This window comes from Pan paniscus, chromosome 6, assembly GCF_029289425.2.
Source record: "Pan paniscus chromosome 6, NHGRI_mPanPan1-v2.0_pri, whole genome shotgun sequence".
NCBI lineage: Eukaryota > Metazoa > Chordata > Mammalia > Primates > Hominidae > Pan > Pan paniscus.
In genome coordinates this window covers 29,115,495-29,136,196 of record NC_073255.2, presented here as the reverse complement: position 1 = coordinate 29,136,196, position 20,702 = coordinate 29,115,495, and the positions used below count along the sequence as shown (strand labels likewise).

At 38.0% G+C, this 20,702-nt stretch overlaps 1 long non-coding RNA gene and 1 other non-coding gene across 5 annotated transcripts in view; both read left to right on the top strand.

Annotated features, from left to right (window-relative positions):
• Nucleotides 1-20,702, top strand: part of LOC129398405 (uncharacterized) — a 271,713-nt gene that overhangs the window by 166,983 nt on the left and 84,028 nt on the right. The window contains exon 3 of one of the 4 annotated variants that reach the window (XR_008626157.2): nucleotides 18,533-19,570. The exons of the other annotated variants lie outside the window; for them this stretch is intronic. This is a non-coding gene — a long non-coding RNA (uncharacterized LOC129398405). The remainder of the gene's footprint in view (nucleotides 1-18,532; nucleotides 19,571-20,702) is intronic. 4 annotated transcript variants of the gene reach the window in all.
• On the top strand, nucleotides 13,428-13,533 carry LOC112440597 (small nucleolar RNA U13). Its single transcript, XR_003028623.1, has one exon. It is a non-coding gene; the product is annotated as a small nucleolar RNA U13 (small nucleolar RNA).

Below are 20,702 nucleotides of genomic sequence, written 5' to 3'. Positions count from 1 at the left end.
AGGTATTGATGGAACGTATCTCAGAATAATAAGAGCTACTTATGACAAACCCACAGCCAGTATCATACTGAATGGGTAAAAACTGGAAGCATTCCCTTTGAAAACTGGCACAAGACAGGGATGCCCTCTCTCACCTCTTCTATTCAACATAGTGTTGGAAGTTCTGGCCAGGGCAATCAGGCAAGAGAAAGAAATAAAGGGTATTCAATTAGGAAAAGAGGAAGTCAAATTGTCCCTGTTTGCAGATGACATGATTGTATATTTAGAAAACCCATTGTCTCAGCCCAAAATCTCCTTAAGCTGCTAAGCAACTTCAGCAAAGTCTTGGGATACAAAATCAATGTGCAAAAATCACAAGCATTCTTATACACCAATAACAGACAAACAGAAAGCCAAATCATGAGTAAACTCCCATTCACAATTGCTACAAAGAGAATAAAATACCTAGGAATCCAACTTACAAGAGATGGGAAGGATCTCTTCAAGGAGAACTACAAACCACTGCTCAACGAAATAAAAGAGGACACAACCAAATGGAAGAACATTCCATGCTCATGGGTAGGAATAATCAATATTGTGAAAATGGCCATACTGCCCAAGATAATTTATAGATTCAATGCCAACCCCACCAAACTACCAATGACTTTCTTCACAGAATTGGGAAAAACCACTTTAAAGTTCATATGGAACCAAAAAAGAGCCCATATTGCCAAAACAATCCTAAGCAAAAAGAACAAAGCTGGAGGCATCACACTACCTGCCTTCAAACTATACAAGGCTACAGTAACCAAAACAGCATGGTACTGGTACCAAAACAGAGAGATAGACCAATGGAACAGAACAGAGGCCTCAGGAATAACACCACACATCTACAACCATCTGATCTTTGACAAACCTGACAAAAACAAGAAATGGGGAAAGGATTCCGTATTTAATAAATGATGCTGGGACAACTGGCTAGCCATATGTAGAAAGCTGAAACTGGATCCCTTCCTTACACCTTATACAAAAATTAATTCAAGATGGATTAAAGACTTAAATGTTAGACCAAAACCCGTAAAAACCCTAGAAGAATAACTAGGCAATACCATTCAGGACATAGGCATGGGCAAAGACTCCATGACTAAAACACCAAAAGCAATGGCAACAAAAGCCAAAATTGACAAATGGGATCTAATTAAACTAAAGAGCTCTTCTCACAGCAAAAGAAACTACCATCAGAGTGAACAGGCAAACAACAGAATGGGAGAAAATTTTTGCAATCTACTCATCTGACAAAGGGCTAATATCCAGAATCTACAAAGAACTTAACAAATTTACAAGAAAAAAATCAAACAACCCCATCAAAAAATGGGCAAAGGATATAAACAGACACTTTTCAAAAGAAGACATTTATGCAGCCAAAAGACACATGAAAAAATGTTCATCATCACTGGTCATCAGAGAAATGCAAATCAAAACCACAATGAGATACCATCTCACACCAGTTAGAATGGCAATCATTAAAAAGTCAGGAAACAACAGGTGCTGGAGAGGATGTGGAGAAATAGAAACACTTTTACACTGTTGGTGGGACTGTAAACTAGTTCAACCATTGTGGAAGACAGTGTGGCAATTCCTCAAGGATCTGGAACTAGAAATACCATTTGACCCAGCCATCCCATTACTGGGTATATACCCAAAGGATTATAAATCATGCTACTATAAAGACACATACACACATATGTTTATTGTGGCACTATTCACAATAGCAGAATTGGAACCAACCCAAATGTCCATCAATGATAGACTGGATAAAGAAAATTTGGCACATATACACCATGGAATACTATACAGCCATAAAAATGATGAGTTCACGTCCTTTGTAGGGACTTGGATGAAGCTGGAAACCATCATTCTGAGCAAACTATTGCAAGGACAGAAAACCAAACACTGCATGTTCTCACTCATAGGTGGGAATTGAACAATGAGAACACTTGGATATGGGGTGGAGAACATTACACACTGGGGCCTGTCGTGGGGTGGGGGTTGGGGAAGGGATAGCATTAGGAGAAATACCTAGTGTAAATGATGAGTTAATGGGTGCAGCAAACCAACATGGCACATGTATATATATGTAACAAACCTGCATGTTGTACACATGTACCCTAGAACTTAAAGTATAATATATAAAAAAAAAAGAAATATCACTTCTCTGTGGAGGATTTTCTTGGTCTTCCAGCCTGGATTAGTTCCCTATTATATGCTCTAACAGGACCTAAATTTCTCATTAGTTACATATACCTACAGTTCAATCTTACATGTATTCTTTAGTTATTGTATTAGTATTTGTTTAATATCTATAAATTTTGTTATGTTAACTTAATAGAAGGGATGATGCATCTCTATTATGATTCCCAGCACTCAATAGATACTATAGTTTGGTTTCTTTGACCCCTCCAATGTCATGTTGAAATTTGATCCCCAATGTTGGAGGTGAGGCCTAATGGGAAGTGTTTGGGTCATAGGGGTAGCACCCTTATGAATGGCTTTATGTTGTCCTTGTAGTAATGGATGAGTTCTTGCTTTATTAGTTCCTGTGAGAGCTGGTTGTTTAAAAGAGCCTACTACCTCCCTCCTCTCTCTCTTGCTTGCTCTCTCGGCACACGATTTCTGCACACACCAGCTCCCCTTCACCTTCTGCCATGAGTAGAAGCAGCCTGAGGCTCTCATCAGAAGCAGGTGCTAGTGCCATGCTTCTTGCACAGCCTGCAGAACCATAAGCCAAACAAACCTCTTTTCTTTATAAATTACCCTGTATTCTTTTATAGCAACACAAATGAATTAAGACAATAGATTTCCAATAAATATGTATTGATCAAAATAAATATCTTTATGCAACTGAAGTTTATAACTGAGTTTTAGAAGGGCCTGATAGAACAGGGATTGGCAAACTGTAACCTATGGGCCACCTCCCTACCACCTGTTTTTGTAAATAACGTTTTGTGAGAATGCAGCCACACCTATTCATTTACATATTGCTTATGGCTGCTTTCTTGCTGCAATGACAAAGTTGAGAAGTTACAACAGACACTGTATGGTTCACAATGTCTAAAGTATTTACTTTCTGGCTCTTTATAGAAAGTATGCAGAACGTTGATTTAGAATTTAAATATTTTACGTAAACTATAGGTAAGTAAACATAATAGACAATTTGAGGGTCCTGAGCGTGCCAAACTACTTCCTGCCCGGGGCTCTTCCTCATTCTATTTTCTCCTGAGCATGCCAAACTACTTCCTGCCCGGGGCTCTTCATCATTCTATTTTCTCTTTCAGCGAACTCCCACTTATCCTTCACATTTACTCTATATGTCATTTCTCCATGATCCCTCAATCTATATTAGGTTCCTCTCCAACTCACCTCATTGTATGATCCCACAATATCTTATAATTTACCTTTAAAGATCCTTTAAAGAACTTTATCTTTAAAGATAGCTCTAACTGTCTATTTAGGTATATAGTCAAAGTGTTATTTTTAGTTTGATGTGTCTAACATTTCATAATTGTAAGCTACCTGAGAGCAAGGATACGTGTTTCGTTTTGCTCACCATTAAAATCCCCATACTTAGAATAACATACTTGTATACTTGGAAGATACTTGGCTCTTGGTAGGTGCTCAATAAAAATGAGTTAAATGATCATGAGACTTGGCGTGTGATTATATATATAACTTGTAGCTGAAGTTTGTTAGGATTTTAGGGGTCCAACAAATAACAACTACCCACCACTCCTGCCGCCACCATGGCACCATGGAAACTGATCAATAGTCAGAAGTCAGACATAGAGATCAATATACGAGGTTTGTCACTAGTAAACTATAGATTGCAAGATGTACCTTTAGCTCTGCTTGCTTTTTAAGAAACAAACTCTAGTTTTTCAACATTTATTTTACTTCTAGCAAGCTACATAAGGCAATTTTGCATGCTGTGTTTCCTTTCTAGAGTTATTTTTAATTTTAATGGTGTCCTTTAACATATGCATGTATTCAAACACTGCTTATTGCTTATCTCACATATCAACATTTTCTTTCAGGTGTTTGTCTCAAAAGAATTTAAAAGAGTAGCCACTCTGTAAAGTTAGAAAGGAGTAATAACATTAATATGCTTCTCTTCTTTAATACCTTTTCTTCCCCCCATGGATCACACGGATGGCGAATAACAAGAAATCAAACAGCATCCTCTTGAGATGGGAACTTTCTTAGTGGAACTGAAATTATGAAAATAGGACAGAGAAATGGCACAATTAGTTTAGATGTTAGAGAAGCAAGGGATGATAAGGACACAATATTTATATTTTCTAGTAACCTAGAAGACCACGTTATCCATTATATAAAAATTAAACTAAATTTAAGAATGAGAAAGGATGATAATCTAATAGTTTAATTTTAAGAAATAATCTGAGGATTATTTTCTCTTAGAGAATTTATGCTATGTACATTTATATTATGTGGTTTTAAAAATTATTTTAAAATTTGTTAATGCATATACATAATTTCTTTTGATTAATTTTTTGAATTATCATTTGAATTTTTTTTTTTTTTTTTTGAGACAGATTCTAGCTCTGTCGCCCAGGCTGGAGTGCAGTGGCACCGTGGCGCGATCTCGGCTCACTGCAAGCTCCGCCTCCTGGGTTCACACCATTCTCCTGCCTCAGCCTCCCGAGTAGCTGGGACTACAGGCGCCTGCCACCATGCCCGGCTAATTTTTTGTATTTTTAGTAGAGGTGGGGTTTCACCATGTTAGCCAGGATGGTCTCGATCTACTGACCTCGTGATCCGCCTGCCTCAGCCTCCCAAAGTGATGGGATTACAGGCGTGAGCCACCGCACCCGGCCGTAATTTTTTTTTAAAGATGCAACTTGAAAGTCTTGCTCCTATCCCTGTCAACATTTATCTCATTTTCCTACCTCCCACTGGGGTAATCATTTTTATTAAGTTTTTGCATATGTTTCCCAACTTTCTTTATGCAAATAAAAGCAAAAATTAATATATGTTCTTATATTTCTCCTCTTCTTATAAACAAATGCAACATGCTATACACACTGCTTGGCATCTTGATTTTATTATTTAATATTCTCTCTTGGACATCTTTCCGTTTTAGAACTAAAAGCCATCTTCAATCTTTATTAAAAACAATTTTTGACAGAAAAAATTTCATTGTATAGATGTATTGTAATTTTTTTTACCAGTCCTCTATAATGTGCACTTTGTTTCCAGTCTTTTGTTATTAAAACGTAACGAAACTAATAACTTTATAAATTTGTCATTTTTTATATGTATATTTGTAGGAAAGTTTCTCAAACGTGGGATTGTGAGGCTGGACACTATGGCTCACACCTGTAATCCCAGGCACTTTGAGAGGCTGAGGCAGGCAGATCACTTGAGCTCATGAGTTCAAGACCAATCTGAGCTAGCGAACATGGCAAAACCCTGCCTCTACTAAAAATACAAAAAAGCTAGCTAGGTGTGGTGGCACGAGCCTGTAGGCTTAGCTAGCTCTGGGGCTGAAGTGGGAGGATCGCTTCAGTCTGAGAGGTTGAGCTTGCAATGAGCCATCTTCACTCCTTTTCACTCCAGGCCAGGTGAGTGGGAAAGAAAAAAAACAAAGTGGGATTGTGGGTTCAACAGACATTTGTAAATCTTATACATAGTTGCCAAATTGCTGTACATAGGGGATTTAAAAAGTCCCACTCTCACTAACAATCTAAAAGATGTCATTTTCCCACAGCCTGAACCACAGTATAGTCACATTTTGGATTCTGATAATGTGACAATTAAAAAAGGGGGAAGGGGAAGAGGTATTTTGAAGTATCTTAGATTACATTTATTTTATTATAAATGAGATTAAGCATCTTTTCATGTATTTACAAGCCATTTTTTACATTTCCTTAAAAATTTTCTATTATGTATAATATTAGATATTATATAAGAATATCTAAAATATTCTTTGACCTTTTTTCTGGGTTGTTGATCTTTTTAAAATCAATTTTATTCATTCTTTTAATAAATATTTTGAGAGCTTACTGTGGCCAGGAACTGTTCCAAGCATTTGGGATATATTTAAAAACAAAATACATACAAGGCTTACAGTTTAAACAGAAAATGAATAATAGACACAATTTTACAAGTAAATGACTTGGTTTGTGAGACAGTGATGAGTGCTATGCAGAAAGTCACAAAGACTTGAAGAAGGTGAAGGAGTGAGCCATGCAAATCACGGGGGCAGAGCATCCGAGACCACATAAAACCTGACATGATGACCCTAAGGAGGGCATGAGCAGAGTGGTAGCAGGGAAGGGGTGAAAAATGGTTGTATTCCAGATATATGTTAAAAATAGAGCAAATAATCTGTGAGAAAGAAGGAAGATAGCCAAGGATGACTGCAGATTTTTTGGCCAGAGTAACTGAAAGTATGGGGTTGCCCCCAGCAGTAACAGGGAGTAGGTTTGGGGTTGGCATTGGGAGCTCAGTTGAAGATATGTCAAGATTTGGATGTCTATTAGACCCTGAGATGTCAGTTGTATGTCCGAATCTGGAGTTAAGGAGCGAGATCAGGCCTTGATAAATAAATTCAGGAGTTGTTTGCCTTTTGATGACATTTAAAGATATGACAGTAGATAAGATGACCAAGGAATTGAGTGGAGAAAGAGGCAAGAAGGTGTCCACATCAAGTCCTGCAGTGAGCTGACATTGAGAGGCCAGAAGGTGAGAAAGGAAGAGCAAAGTAGCCTGAGAATGAGGGACCAGAGAGGTAGAGGAAAACCAAAAGAGTTTGAAATTTGGTATTCTAGATGTCATGTGCAAATGTTTTTTCAGGAAAGAGGAAATGGACTCCTGCATCAACTGCTGAAAAGTAAAGTCAAATTGACCACTGGCTAAAATTGACCACCAGCTTGAGCAATGTGGGAGTCTTGACAAAAAGCAGTTTCAGTAGAGTGGCAGAAGGAAAGACACTAGATAGGATTTAAGAGAGAAAAAGAAGATATTGGAGACAATTCAGGGAGTTTCACTGCAAAGGAAAGTAGTAAAAGGGGCAGTAACTGGTGAGGGAAATGACATCAAGAGAAATGTTTTTTAAGATGGGGAAAAAGGGAGCATGTTGGTCTGCTGGATGGAATGATCAGGAAGAAAGAAAAAGTGGCACTGAAGGAGAGAGTTTCTAGAAGATTTTATATATTTGAGAGTTTCTTCTTTTGTGAAATGAGTTGCAAAAATTAATTTGTGGTTTGTCACTCATCTTTTGACTTTGTTTAATGTGTTGTTTTTGCCTTACAGAAGTTTTAAATTTAAAGTTGAATGTATCAATCTTTTCTTGTGTGCTTCTGAATTTTAGCTCTTAGTTTATTTAAAAGGCCTTCCACACGCTACAGCAGAGGTCTGTGAAATAGGGCTAAGGACCAAATCTAGTCTCTCACCTGTTTTTGCAAATAAAGTTTTATTGGAACACAGCCACACTCATTTGTTATGGTTGCTTTTGCACTACAATGGCATAATTGAGTAGTTGTGACTTTAAAATTGTGGTAAATACACACTACATAAAGTTTTCAGTATAACAGTGAATGATGAGAAAATACTATATTTTGGGTGGAACTATGTATAACCACTAAATAGAATAGTAGACAACATTTCTTATTTAATACTATATATTCTAGAGCAGTTTATGTTGTGAGGAAAGATGTTTGGAGAGGGTGGTAGCTCACAAATCTAAAATATTTACAACATTTGACACTTTATGAAAAAGATTTGCCAATCCTTGCTCTATGGTAAAAAGTAAATTTGTTCATATTTTTTCTTGTGCTTTTATTTTATGATTAATTTATTTTTTCTTTCCTTTTGCTTTCTCTTTTTTTACATAAAAACTTAGCTTTTGTCCTGATATAGTGAATAAATTAAAATTTCAAGGTTTTTTCCTCTATATTGACAATTAGTTTTCTCAATGCTGTTTACTGAGAAGTCTATAATTCCCCCGCCCCCTCACCCACGACCGCCAGCTTTGGGATGCCGCCTTTAGCATATACAGTAATAAATTCCTATGTGTGTTGATTTCTGGATTTTCTGTTTTATTCCGTTGGTCTTTCTGCCTATACAGGTATAAGAACCACACTGCTTTAGTAATATGGGTTAATACGTAGTTAAGGCTTGTTCCACATTTGCCATCATTGGTCTCTTTCTTTCTTTCTTTCTTTTTTCAGTGTTTTTGATTTTCTAGTAATTTTTCATTAGGCTGAATATACTTTTAATATTTCATCACCTTCCTTTATGTTACTTTTTTGGTTTATTTTAGTAGTCTTGTGTTTCCTTTGTTTTCTATCCTTTAAGATCTATGATCTTTTTTTTATTTCTTATTTTGGCAATTGGAAAGTATATAATCTGTTTTATTTCCGCTAGTGTTTCTCTTAACAAATTTGAGTAATTTGAACTGAACAGTGGTTGTTATTTTGTCTGCCCACCTAGTCGCTTCTCCTGCCTTCTTTTTTTTTTTTTTTGTGATGGAGTCTCGCTGTGTCACCCAGACTGGAGTGCTTGGCTTGGCCCACTGCAACCTCAGCCTCCTGAGTAGCTGGGATTACAGGCACCCACCACCAAGCCAAGCTAATTTTTGTATTTTAAGTAGAGATGGGGTTTCGCCATGTTGGCCAGGCTGGTCTTGAACTCCTGACCTCAAGTAATCCACTCACCTCAGCCTCCCAAAGCGCTGGGATTAGAGGCGTGGGCCACTGCTCCCGGCCCCTGCCTTCTTCTTTGTTAATAGGTCCCTGATATCTGTATTTCCAGCCAAGGGGCTGAATTATGGTAACTCTCTCACCTTTGCTAATGATTGGTTTACGGTTGAATTTCTGACCTGTTTCTGGCCAATGAAATATTAGGATAAGTCAGCTGGGGGATTCTAAAAAAGGGTTTTCTTTCTGTCAAGGAAGAGGCATGTCCTTTGCCATGATTCCCTCTCTTCCTGCTTTGGAGATGATACTTTGGAGGTGATGCTGAGAGTTGTGGTAGCCATCCTATGGTCATGAGAGCAATATTGAAAGTACACTGTGGCTGGCAGAATGCAAAGACCAAAAGGGCCTAGGTGCCTGACAAAATCAGTGAGATGCCAAGCCAGTCTTGGGACTTACAGCCTTTAGATGTCTCATTAAGTAATAAATGACCATATGGTTTAAGCCACTGGTAGCTGGGTTTTCTGCTACTTGCAGCCAAAAGCATTCCTAATTAACAAGCTACTTCTCATTCTTGACTTTTTTCCTCTATTACTTTTGTTATTTTTTTATTTTCAAGTTATTTATTTTTTAATAAAAGAAATCTCTACTTGGGCCTTACTTTTACCTTTCTATTTATAGTAGATTTTCCTTTGTTTTCTTCCCATGCTATCTGGGCTCTCCTTGACTCCTTATCTCAAAGATAAGGGCTAACTTAGGCCTTCTGTATTCAAGAGTTGTGTTACATTTGCTTTTCTGTTGTCTGAGATGGTGGCAAGGATGAGACTGAGTGAAGTCTGGGAGAAAGTGTGGAACCAGGGCTATGGGTATCACAGTTGGGGGAGTTCGACACTGCTTTTTCTATAAGTTAGTTAAAAATCCTGTACTGAGGTTTACTCTGCAGAGTTGGAGCTATTTCTGATTCTGTGATAAAAGCCTGTGGCTTTCAGGTTGTTCATCAGGTCCTGGGTGAACTCAGAGCCTTTTCTTCTCTCAAAGACAAGCTGCCTTCAGTGATTCTTTTCCCCTCTCCTCTCCCTGCTTGCTTCTCCTGCTCCTTTCTGGGATTTAGGTAGGAAGGTTATGAAAAAAAAATGGATGAATAAAGAGTTCGTCCCTGTTGTCCCTTTTCTGCTTGCATATTGTGTTTTATTTTCCCAGCTAGTGAAACAAACCAATCCCAATTCTTAGTAGTTCTTCCTATCTCTGATAAATGAATATCTACTTTTCTCTCTTGGTATAGAGAGGCAATCACTTAAAGGGATTCTGAATCTTTTCTTTTGAGCTTCTTCTCCAACTACCATTTCTCAATTAGCCTGCTTCCTTCCAAATTAAAGGGTATCAGTGAGCTTTTTCAGTCATTGTTTCTTCAGATTTTTGTCCACTGTACTGCTTCCGGAGGAGTCCAGCATAAGCTACGGTCAATTTCCAGAATCTGCTGTCTGTAGATATTTTTAAACCCTTATAGTATGGTGGTACTTCTTCCTTAATTTGAAAGCTCCTAACATCTTTCCCCCTTTGGCTATTCTTACTTATTTTATGCATTTTGTTAGATTTGGAAGCAGGGAAATTTCTTGATCCTGCATTTTCTTTCACAGAGAATCTGTGAAATTGAAAGAGTTTATTGATAACACTGCTTCTATTGCTATGTATTTTTAGCAGTATCTAGAAGTACATGTACAAGAGAACTGTGGCAATTACAAAGATTATTTGGACCAAAATTACCTCAAAATCTACCTGAAACATCCATATAATTGCAGGAAAAAATATATTTTTTAGATTTGAATATATTCTGATAATAGCTGCAATTCTCTCCTCCACTTTGCATGTGCAGGCACAAACTGAAGATTCTGAAATAGCACCCATCGTGCTGAGATGAGACTGGCTTTGTGTTATTCTGACCAGTTACAGTTTGTCTTCTATTATTATTAGCACGTGTCCCATACTTCTAGTTTTACCAACCCGTACAATAGAAGAATCCTTATTTTACTGAGAATAAAACATTAAAGGTGACTGTGGGAATGACAAGTTCATTTTGCCACATTGAAGGCAGACTTTCTAGGAAGATATTGACTTCCTGTTGTGTAGATGACACAAATGCTGCGGAAAGCAACCTGCACCTCAGGTGACAGCACTGATGAGCCTGTAGGCTTCTCTTCTGGTAAGTTGGATTTGAAGAAGTTTCAGGCTCTGATATGAGGATGTATCGTTTCAATCTTAAAGACTAGTGTGGAGAGTGTGGACTGGATGTCCTTCAAGACCCACTGAAAGGCACTTCTAGACTCCTAGGACTCCAGACACAACCACTTTCCCAACCTCACTTGCTGATAGAATTCAGATATGATTTAGATCAGATCCAGTTGCTTGGGACTTTGATTCAAAATTGAATTATAACACTAATGAAATGTCCCATTTTCTCCATTTATACTATTAAGCATTTTTAAAAAGTTTTTAACAACTCTGAGTTACGAAGGGCATAAGTTATATAAGGAGAGAAACAGGCTGTGGGCATCCTCTTCCTAGCCCAAACTGAGGCAGAGGCAGTGTGGCCTGGAGCAGGTGGCCCTGGTGGAAGGTTCCAGATTCTGCAACTTCCTGACTGCGGCAGGAGCGGCAGTGTTCTTGGCAGCCTGGTTCTGCGATGAGGTTTCCGGAGTTGTTTCTGGAAGCTCAACCTAGAGCCTGCGTCTTTGCCACCCACCCCTACAGACTCTACCCTTTAATAAGTCTCTTTCTGCTTCAAGTAACTAGAATAGATTCCGAGGCCTGAAACTAAGATCTCCGAGCAACAGCAGGACCATGGGAGAAACACTGTTAGATTGGTTCTCTTGAGTCTCAGAGATGGAAAACACAGGCCTCTGTAAGGCATTACGCCTCATCCAACTGCTTTCAGGGGCCCATTTTAACTGCTGGAGCGAGGAAAATGGTCCTATGGAGATCTAGGGCATGATTCTCAGAGATGTGTGCTGTTGGAAGGACAGCTGGCATCTGGAAGCATGAAGGAGCGTGCAGAGTCCAAGAACTCCCACTGAATCTTCCTTCTCCAAGGCTGCTCACTTCACAGCAAGAGTGTCACGACAGTTAGGATGGCTTGGCGGCAAGTAATGGAAAACTCTCTCCCCAAATAAGAAGCCCAAAGATAGGGCATCTCTGTTATAAGTTAATTCAGCTGTTCAATTATGTCATCAAGGCAGAGGTTCTCTCCACCGTTCTGCTCTGTCATCAAGACATGATGGCTTTGACTTGGAGATTAGCTCCCTGAGGGGTTGTTAAATGTTTGTCCCCAGCTTTGGTTTCATTCATATACACCAACATCCATTTGAAGAAAGGTTTGCATTTTTTATTGATATATAATACAATAATACAATATTACATACTTAGGGGGTATGTGTGATATTCTGATACCTGTATATGATGAACAGTGGTAAAATCTGAGTACTTCAGATATCCATCACCTCAAATATGTATCTTTTCCCTGTGTTGGAAACATTACAAAGCTTCTCCTCTAGCCATTTTGATGTATACAATAAATTATTAACTATAGTTTCCCTCCCTACTATTGAATACTAGACCTAACTCCTTCTAACTGTATTTTTGTACCAAAATGTGCATTTTTCTGTGTGATTTTTTTCTTTTCTTTTTTTTTTTTTTTAACAAATGCTAGAACTTTGTGTGGATGCTCTTAGCGTCCACTTCCTCCTGCCTTCCTGGTTTTGAGCTTCTGCCTAACCCGTTCTCTAGCAATGGGAATGGGAGCTCAGGAGTTGAATTCAATCAGTCAGAATTTACCCTGGATTGCAAGATGGATTCGCTTTTCCCTGAGAGTAAACCCAAATAAAAAAATTTGCTGTGACAGCAAAGAAGAATGGGAGGATGGCTGTTAGGCAACCAACAGGGTCACTTCCCAGGGTGTAGTTTGTGTGGGTTTCGTTTTGTGTTTTAAACTTAATATTTTTTCCTTTTTTTTTTTTAGTGAAAAAGCAGCATGCTCAATAGAAACAAAGTAACCAGTACAAAAGTCTTACAGTAAAAAAAAAAAAAAGACTCTCTACCCATCCTTATGCCATAACTTACACAAAAATTATGAAATATCATTAAGAGAAAAATTTAAAATTCTAAGCAAATGAAAGAGAAAATTTTAAGATTCTAAACAAAGGAAGGGAAATAACATATTTATGGATTGAAAGTACTGACATTGAAAAGATTCTACTCAAATTGATTACAGATTCAATACAATCCCAGTTAAGACCCAGCAAAGTTTTTCTAAGAAGTCAACAATTGGTTTCTCACATTTGTGTGAAAATGCAAAGGGCATAATATCCAAGATAACCTTAAGAAGAAAAAAACTGGAGACTCTACATATAGGACATTGTGGCTTATTATAAAGTTCCAGTCATTAAGACAGTGTAGAGTTGATACTAGGAAATATAAAAACATATCCATTCATATCTAATGACTCAATTATGACTTAGTTTCTGTATAGAGGGGGGAAGAATGGTCTTTTAAAATAAATGGTACTGATTCAATTGGATATCTATATAGAAGGTGTAGGTAGTATTTTTCTCCATTTGCTTAGAACTTTTAAATTTTATTTTAACCATATTTTATACTTTTTGTATATACTTTTTTCCAGATTAATAAAATTCTTTTCTATTTCTAATTTGCTAAGACATTTTATCACAAATAGATTTTGAGATCCTTTTGTAGTTTGTAAGTGTGATGATTGGGTTTTTTCACACTCATGTGTGAGATATGCCTTCCTTAAAGTTTGTTACACCATCAGCACATTACCCATCTGACAAGAAAAAAAATAGATTTTGACTCTCATCAAATACTTTTTTGCATCTATTGACATAATCATGTGGTTTTTCTATTTCACTTTGTTAATGTGTCTGATTATGTTGATTCGTTCTCAAATTTTAACACTCTCGCATTCCTGGACTAAAAGTCACTTAGTCACGATGTAGTAACCATTTTATATATCACAGGATTTAATTTACTGTTTTTACAAAAATTCTTATATATATTTCATGAGAGAGCTTGGCAAGTAATTTCCTTTTGAGTAATGTTCTTTTCAGAATTTAATATCAAAGTTTTGCTGGCATCATAAAATATGTTGGGACGTGTTTCTTCTTTTTCTTTTATCTTCAAGAATTTTAGGAAGAATCCACTAGTGAAGTCATCTGGGCTGAGGAAATTTTTTGTGGAAAAGTGTTAACTTATACGTTCAATTACTTTACTAGATATAGAACTATTTAAGTTTTGTATTTCTGTTTGTCAGTTTTGGTGAGGTCTATTTTTATAGGAATTTTCTCATTTTCCCTACATTTCCAAATTTATTGGCATAAAGTAGTTCCTCATATCTGTTTTTTTTTTTTTTTGAGATGGGGTCTGGCTCTGTTGCCTAGGCTGGAGTGCAATGGTGTGATTTTAGCTCACTGTAACCTCCACCTGCTAGGCTCAAGGGATCCTCCCACTTCAGCCTCCTGAGTAGCTAGGACCACAGACACACACCACTACATACAGCTAAGTTTTTTTTTTTTTTTTCTTAGTAGAGACAAGGTTTCACCATGTTGCCTAGGCTGGTCTCAAACTCCTGAGCTCAAGCAATCCTCCTGAGTCAGCCTCCCGAACTGCTGGGATTACAGGTGTAAGCCACTGCACCCAGCCTCACTCTTATTTTTTAATATCTCTGTTGTCTGTAGTGATGTACACCTTTTCATTCTGACATTGATAATTTGTGACTTGTCTCTGTTTTTATCTGTCCTTGTAGCTGTCCATTAATCTTACGAATCTTTTCAAATGATAAACTTTTAGCTTTTTATTTTTCCCTATTTCATGCTCATTTTCTATTTATTAACTTCTTCTCATTTTTTAAATTGACTTTCATCTACTTTGGGTTTAATTTGCTGTTGTTCTAACTTCTTGATTATACTTAGCCAATTGCCATTTCAACATTTCTTTTTTCTAAAATATGCATTTATTGCATAAATCACCCCCAAATGCAAATTTAGCTACATCTCATGAGTTTTAATATATTGAATTTTCATTATTATTCAAGCGAAAATATTTTCTAGTTTTTATTGGAATTTCTCATTTAACCCATGTACTGCCATTATTATTGTATAATTTCCAAATAGTGTTTTTTAAGTTTAATTGTACTATGGTCATAAAACATACTGTGTATGATTTCAATCCTTTGAGATTTTCTGAAATTTGCTTTATGGCCCAACATAATATCAGTGTTAGTAAATGGTCCGCGTGCACTTAGGAAGAATGCGTATTCAATTGTTAATTTTGTTGTTCAAATCTACATACCTATTTCCTTTTTTTCCACCTACCTATTCTATTAGTTATTCAGAGAACTGTCTTATCAACTTGCATTTTGGTAATAGATTTGTTTTTTGGTAACAGATTTGATTTTGGTAATAGATTTATTTCCTTTTTTTTGGTTTCTGTCAATTTTCACTTTATATATTTTAAAGCCATAATATCAAGTGCATGTATTTTTAAGTTATTGTATCTTGTTGGTGGATTGGCCGTTTTATATATAAGAAACACCCCTCTTACTCTCTAGTGATGCTTCTTGCCTTAGATTCTACTTTGTATATTGATGTAATTATACTAGCTTTGGGGGGGCTAATGTGTGCATGGTGTATTAAGCCAGTGTCCCTGAGAAGCAGACTTTGAGTACAGAAGGTGAGAAGTAAACCTAGGAATACTGGTAAGGTTGCCTGAGTAGACACGGAAGGGAAGGAAGCTGACAATGGATGCACTAGTGAGTTGTTGGCTGTTTACAGCTAGGGCTCACTTCCCCTCTTGGAAGTCTCCTCTTGGCTCCTCAGTGGCTTTGCTGGGAGACTGCATGGAAACACCTTGGAATTTCTCCACCTGAAGGTGAGCAAGCTGGAGTATTTACTGCCAGCTCACATCCTCCCTAGACAAGGGTTGCTCCTGAGGGCATCAGCTCCTCAGAATTTCTACTCTGTCCCATTTCCCACCAGCTTGCATTCCCCACCAGCCTGCTTCCAGGGTTAAAGAATGCCCTCAGGCAAGACCCAGTGCTACATGCCACTGAAAGACATCTGGAAAGTCATGACGAATGCCAAGAGATGAAGCAGGGCACTCACAGTGTCTTCTACTCATGGAATCTATTTCCCCGTTCTTTCACTTTGAACCTTTTTTGTGTCCTTATGTTAAAAATGTATCTCTCATAAGCAGCCTACAACTATTTCACCCCCACCCAGAGTGGCCATCTTTGTCTTTAAATTTAGCCAATTAGTTCATTTACATTTAATGTAATTACTAACGAATTTGGTTTTATAATTATCATGTTCCATTTTTTTTTATTTATCATCATGTTTTATGTTCATTTTTTAAAATTTCTTGCCTTTGGATAATTCAATTTTAAAATTATGTTATTCTCTTCTTTTGCTGTTACTATATTATTTTCCTATTGTTTTGGTTTTTACTCTAGAGATTCTATACTAAATACAGTCAAATACAAATTATACTTTTACCATCTCCTTCTGGATAACACATGGACCTCAGAATTGAGATCTGGAGCATTTACTAGGTCGGCAAATGGACATCTTTGGCGGGTCCTGGACTCCAATTTTTATTTTCTAAGGACTGTCAGTCAGTCTTCCAAAAACCCTCTGCTCTGCTTCTCATTGGCTTTCCACTTAGCTTCTTCATCTCTTGCCCTCTGCAGCAAAAAATTTTCCAATTCATTCTGAGAGAAACCAGTTGTTTTTGGGCTATTTCCCTACATCTCCTCTTTTACCATGATCTTAACCACTGAAATCCTTCGCAACCCCCAGCTCCAATTTTTTTTATTATTTTTTATTGTTTATTTTATTTATTTATTTATTTATTTATTTATTTATTTATTTATTTATTTATTTTTGAGACAAGGTCTTGCTCTGTCACCCAGGCTGGAGTGCAGTGGTGGGATCTCAGCTCACTGCAACTTCTGCCTCCCAGGTTCAAGCAATTCTTGTGCCTCAGCCTCCTAAGTAGCTGGGCTACTCAGCCACCACGCGTGGCCACCATGTCTGGCTAATTTTTATACTTTTAGTAGAGATGGAGTTTCACCATGTTGACCAGGCTGGACTCAAACTTCTGACCTCAGATGATCTGTCCTCTACGGCCTTCCAAAGTGCTGGGATTACAGGTGTGAGCCATTGCACAGGTTCCCCAACTCCAACTTTTGTCTCCTCAGTTCTCTGAGAGCCCCCAAAGTTCTGCAGGTTTCTCTGTTCCTTAACAGCTGCCCTCCGCCTTGACTTTCACTCTCTTGCCAGCACCAAGAATCAGCAAGTGCCCCAGAAGGGAAAGCAACTTCCAGGATATCTGCCTACTTGGGCTGTCCCCTTTCCCTTGCTTGCCTTAGCAGCTATTCAAATGCCTTCAACAATGTTTTATGTGTATTGTCCAGCTTTTCTGGTTGTTTTGACGGGAGGGACGGTCTGTTAGAAGCTACTCTATCATAGCCAGGAGTGAAAATTCTTCTAAAATGTATTTACTCTGTCATTTTTTTGATGGACATTTAATTTTTTCCCTAGTCTCCACCTGTTACAAAAATTGTAGCAAGAAGTAAGTTTGGACATCTGTCTTTGCTGATGTGTGCATGTGGCTGTTGAATTCCTGGAAAAGTAGTTTCTTGGTCAAAGAAAGCATGCATTTGAAATGTTGATAGCTCTTACCAAATTTTCCTCCCAAGAGATGTATCAATAATGTGTGAGAAAGTGTGTTTCCCCAAAGAGGGTGTGTGCTTTTATAGAAGAGGTACAGGAGTTTCTTCAGAGATACCTGAAGATAGGAAGATGAATGTGTCTGCTTAAATTCTTGGTCCCCCCATCTGGCCTCAGGACAAGATGGAAGGGATCCCCTTTCCAAAGTGAAAAATCCATGTCTGTGCTCAAAATATCTTTGCTCCATAATAGGACTAGAACCCAAGGGAAGTAAAAACTAACTGAGCCACAAGGAAGACCAAGTTAATAAATGGACTCATAATGAGGATGGAGAATGCCCACTGTTTCTATTAAACTATAGGGGTTACGGGAAGCCTCTTTTTATAGACTTTTAAAATGCTGATGAGCTCACCAGAAGTTCTTTTCCAAATACCCATGGCTCTAATTGTTTCAGTGTTAGTTCAAGAAAGTTATTTTCATTTTGAAACAACTTCAAAGTTCAAATTTTGAAATACAAAATTTCCTCTTACATGTCTAATGGTTTTGTACTATTGGGAAGTAATGACTTAGGTTTTTATAAATGTATTTGGGCATCTTAAGGATGGGTCAATTTGTTAGCTTTCCGGGAATGTCAAAGCATAATATTGATAACTCCTTATTTTATTACCCTTATTCTTATTTGATAAATTAAGGTAGTATCCGATTTTGCATTTGGAAGCATTTATTTCATTGTTCAAAGACTCTTTTTCTTTTTCTTTTTTTTTTTTTTTAGATGGAGTCTCGCTCTTGTCACCCAGGCTGGAGTGCAGTGGCATAATCTTGGCTCACTGCAACCTCCACCTCCTGGGTTCAAGCTATTCTCCCTCAGCCTCCTGAGTAGCTGGGATTCCAGGCACCCACCACCATGCCTGGCTAATTTTTGTACTTTTAGTAAGATGGGGTTTTGCAATGTTGGCCAGGCTGGTCTTGAACTCCTGACCTCAGGGGATCCATCTGCTTCAGCCTCCCAAAGTGCTGGGATTACAGGCATGAGCCACCGCGCGTGGCCCAAATACTCTTTTTCAATTCAAATTCTTTTTTTTTTTTTTCTCCCTCTCTCATTAGGTCCTGGGGGAGATAATTTAAAACAACCTACATGAGATGGCCTTCAGGAATAATTAAATCAAGCACATACTGTGTGCACCTTTGGCTATTTTAACCAAATCTTGAGAGCATCCTCTCTGACTGGGAAACACACTGCAGCCTACTCATGAGAATATTATTCTTTAAATTTCAATGCTACAGCAATACTATCTCGTAAGATAATTGTCTCCAGCGAGATGAAATAAGGCCAAGAAACCAAAGCTCTCCAGCCTCTTCTAAGTTTGCTTCTGATGCCTGCCTCTCATCCTCGCTTCTTCCAGCAGACCCCAAGCTGCCTCCAGGCTCCACTGTGCCAATATTCTTAAAGCAGTCTGGTTTGCTGGCATGTTTTAGTATTCCATTTCTCACACCCTCTGATGGCCATTTTATTTTATTTTTAAGAGGGGAACTAAGATAGGTGGCCTGAAGTACAGTAGTAACTTCCTTGAATCATGCTGTCCTGGCTAATGTCAATGAGATAACTAAGGCACATCCACAGATCACATTCTGGGCCTTTAAAAGCACTGCATACAAACTCAGTATTTCGTTTAGACAGTTTTCTTATCTTCTTCAACTGGACCTCTTTGCTGACTCATGTCAGCTTTGAGCTCAGATTAGCCTGTGAACTTTACCTGGCTGAAATTCAGTTTGGCCTCACTTTGCCATTCTTGATTCCACTTTTGATTCAGACTGAAATATAAGGTAAGGCTATGTTCAATACAAGAACCTTACAATCTGATGAACATGGACTTACTCAAGGAAGAGATTTATCTGCCTCATGTGAGAAGAAGTCTGGGTTGAAGTAGATTAGGGCTGGAACAGTAGCTCAAGGATGCTATCTGGGAACTGAGCATTTTTTCTTCCTGCTCTACTGCCCTGAGGATGACTGATGTACCTCCAGCATCAAGCTCAAATTCTAGTCAAGAAGAAAGAAGCAGCAGCAGAAGCCCAGCCAACTTGAGATTGTTTCATTCATCAGATCTACCATTGTCTCTGCTAGCTGCAAAAAACTCTGGGAAGGTAAGTTTTAGCTTTCTAGTGCCTATAACAGAAGAAAGCATGGAATGGGATGTGAGTGGATTTTAAATGATCCCGTTTTCAGTGTCTACCTAGTAGGTTTGGGTTCTTTTGGCATCTTGTCCTACTCATTCCAGGTTTCATCTTCAAGATTCATCATTGAGAAACCATGCCAACCACTTCCCCTTCTGCTGCAAAGACAGGGCAATGAAAGCCAAGATATAAATAGTTTGTCATTTACTTAGAATATTTTTCTTTAATGTTGGGAGAGCACAATGGCCGGATGTCAGAAAATCTGCATTTTAGTCTTAGATTATTTATCTAAAACTGTCATGTTTTGAGCAAATCATTTAAAGTCTCTGAGTCATCGTTTTCATAAAATGGAAGAGTTGGGCCAGAATCTTCTGTCCTTCCCTCTTGCCTAGGATCTCAAATGTCTATTATTATAACAGTCCCTTGTTACCACAGGGACTCAAAGAGGCCAGGCCCAGAGAAGAGGCCCCACCCTGCTGCCCATCATGCTCATCTTCCTCTATCTTCCAGTTGTCTCTTAGAACCTCCCAGAAGTTGGACAGAGATAACTAAGGGGACTAATATGAATTTAAAACTATATTTTTCATTGTCCTTATTGACTTTTGGCTTTAAAATATGAACTATTTTCAACTTTGTTGGTAGAACCACAGTTCCCCCTTCAGGTAGTGGTGGCTTCTCTGGAATCACAGGAGTGACCTAGAGATCAAGCCATTGAAATGGTGTCATCTACCATTTATTCACTGCTTGGCCTAATATGGCCCAGGGAGCTGCCTTAGAACCAGTCTTCTATCTTGTTGATATAGCAAGTTTTCTTCAGGCCTGTGCCTATAACCTTAGCACCTACTGAGTCTGTGAAATACTTCCAAAACTTGCTTAACTGTCTAGAATCCTGGAATATTGCTGAAGATGGAAGGAAGTATCTGAATATGCAAATGTATGCAGCTACTGTAAATCCTCTAAATAACTTAGAACACATTTGGGGGCTAGGATTTGTGATTAATTTTCAGATATTTTCTACAACTATTGTCATTAGTTTATTCTCTCAACTTCTTTTCAACTCAGGCATCTTTTGCTTGGCAACTGGTTTACCTTATCACGGGTA